Raw genomic sequence first — 2,500 nt, forward strand, 5'->3', positions numbered from 1 at the left:
TGGTAATAGGAATTTTAAACCCTCGGAATTATAAAAACGTTTGTTTCCTGGTGTTTTCATGTTTCGCTCAATGCAAAAGATTTATTTTCTCAATCATCTTAACAAAGAGAAAATAACGCCATGAATAGTTTATAATGCAGAGTGGCATGAAGTCTTTATCGTTTGTTTGTTTTCTTTAAGCATCAAGTAATACCAGGAATACCTACTTACGCTGAAATCTTCACGGCAAGATATTCAACAGCACGCGCGCAAAGCCACAAATACCACTGCAGGCTGGTGGTGGCATGCACGCGGAGCGATCAACAGGCTATTATTAACATCTTGTGCCCGCTGTCATCCGTCTCCGTCAGCATGAACACGGATCCTTGCAGGCGACGTCTACCTTTCCCGGCACGCAACAAAAGCGTCCCAGCAGTACGCGTGTCTCAGTTGCATCAGCACGAGACACTAACACTGTCTGCCTTCACTCACACTTCACACACTGGATACACTTTTCGCTGGCAAGTCTTTCTGAGTATATTGTACCTAACAGCATGTGTGTCAAGAGCTCTCCTCTTCACCTGGAACTCGATCACTTTTCCTTCTCTTCATATCTAACTGCATTCTGTTGTACACGTTTGGCCAGACACACGGATACATCCAGGACAGACTTCATACCAATACAGTACGGAGAGTGGCCAGTGTCGTCAAGTATCACCGCAGAGACATACAAAAATAATTCTATTCCTGATGATGGTGTAGACGTTGATAGTAGCGGTAATAACGACACACGATTTACAGCACTTCAGAAGCATCGCTTCTCTCACTCCTAAGCTTCCCTTTCGGCTAGCCATCCACGGCTCTCTGCTTCCCGTGGACTCTCATTCGTCAACTGGTAATTAAAGATGAGTAATATTAATATGGCACGCGGCCGTCAGGTGTGGCGTCCGGGTTATTTAGCACCGCCACTGGACGCCTTGATGCACCGCCCTGCTCCTGGCGCGGCGTGACGGAGGGGACGCCTGGGTGACAGGGCATGAAGAGCAGTAATGCGGCGGGGGCGATAAGAGGCAAAACTATCACGTCTGTTAATCCGAATCATTTCAACATGGCTGCTCTTCCCCATAAAATGAACTCATCACGCATCCAGTGGGAAATATAAAACATTAAATTCCACCGTAACTCAGCAATATTATGAAACACAACCCTCGAATTGCAGCTACACGGTTTTTTTAAGGATAATTTCTTAGGTTTAAAGACATGTTAACATCTTTTCTGCATTATTAAAGGGAGAAAGTCTAGAGAATAGGACTAATAATTTCTGTGACCTTCAAAAATAGTCGTGATGAAAAGAGAGGAAAGCTGATGTAGTAAGTAATGTACGGGGTAAAATGTGATTGCTACTCTATGGACTGTCTTGTTTCCCATTAAGGTTTACGTTGTCTCCTTTATAGATCATGACATTCCCATTACGAAGCAGACAGTGGACGAGGCAGGAGGCAGGTCACCTTTAAAAAATCCTCTTTAGCATCCTTAGCCTACTTCCCGCCTACTCATTCCTTCCCACCCTTCCTCCCGTCCCCCCCCCCTCTCTCTCTCTCTCTCTCTCTCTCTCTCTCTCTCTCTCTCTCTCTCTCTCGAGAGAGAGAGAGAGAGAGAGAGAGAGAGAGAGAGAGAGAGAGAGAGAGAGAGAGAGAGAGAGAGAGAGAGAGAGAGAGAGAGAGAGAGAGAGAGATAATCAATTGAGTACCTAGGGATGCATGGCAGGACAATACTAAAGATTAAAGGTTTCCTGCATTCCGGAACTAAATATAATATAATAATAACAATTCGAGATGAATAAGTGACCTCCTCATTAGACTTCCCTTCCTCATTTACAACCTAATCCTAAGCGCCTCCATGGTGGCCTGAGGGGCGTGAGGACACAAGGACACCTGTGGGAGTGTAGAGTTCCACCACGACACTCGTAGCAGCAAACGAGGCTTGTGTCGCTAAAGAAACGCCTTTAGTCCTCTCTTCTTTACCTGGTGTGGTGAAGGACGCGGCAAGCCTCGGCATAAAACACTCGCGCACCGTCTTACAATTTATTTATTCCGCGCCAGATGCCTGAAAAACGTGAAAGGGAGAAGACACATCGGTGTCCCGCCCGTCGAGGAGGCGGCGTGCTCGCTTCCCGGCAACGTATATTCATATCGTCAGTTATTTATATACAAGCGTTGTTACATATGCTAATATGCGGCTAAACATAGAAAAGACGTTCATTGTCATTACAAATGAGAGAACAAAAGAAAAAAAAACAACATACAAAGTCGTCATTCTAAAATTATCAGCTAAAAAATTAAAACATAGATAAATGAATAAATAAATAAATAGATAAACTACGACAAATGAGTAAAATATAATATGATAAATCAAAGGAAATGGCAAGCACCTGCGCCTTCCTCCCTTCCCGAGACATAACGACTGCTAAAGGGTCCGCCATCATGTGTTCACTGCCGCGCTTGTTCACCTCTCTCGTCTT

General features: G+C 44.6%; 1 protein-coding gene across 7 annotated transcripts in view; it reads right to left on the minus strand.

Moving 5' to 3' along the window:
* Nucleotides 1–2,500, minus strand: part of LOC123516321 (carboxyl-terminal PDZ ligand of neuronal nitric oxide synthase protein-like) — a 227,984-nt gene that overhangs the window by 46,823 nt on the left and 178,661 nt on the right. The gene's annotated exons all lie outside the window — the stretch shown is intronic.

This window comes from Portunus trituberculatus, chromosome 40, assembly GCF_017591435.1.
Source record: "Portunus trituberculatus isolate SZX2019 chromosome 40, ASM1759143v1, whole genome shotgun sequence".
NCBI lineage: Eukaryota > Metazoa > Arthropoda > Malacostraca > Decapoda > Portunidae > Portunus > Portunus trituberculatus.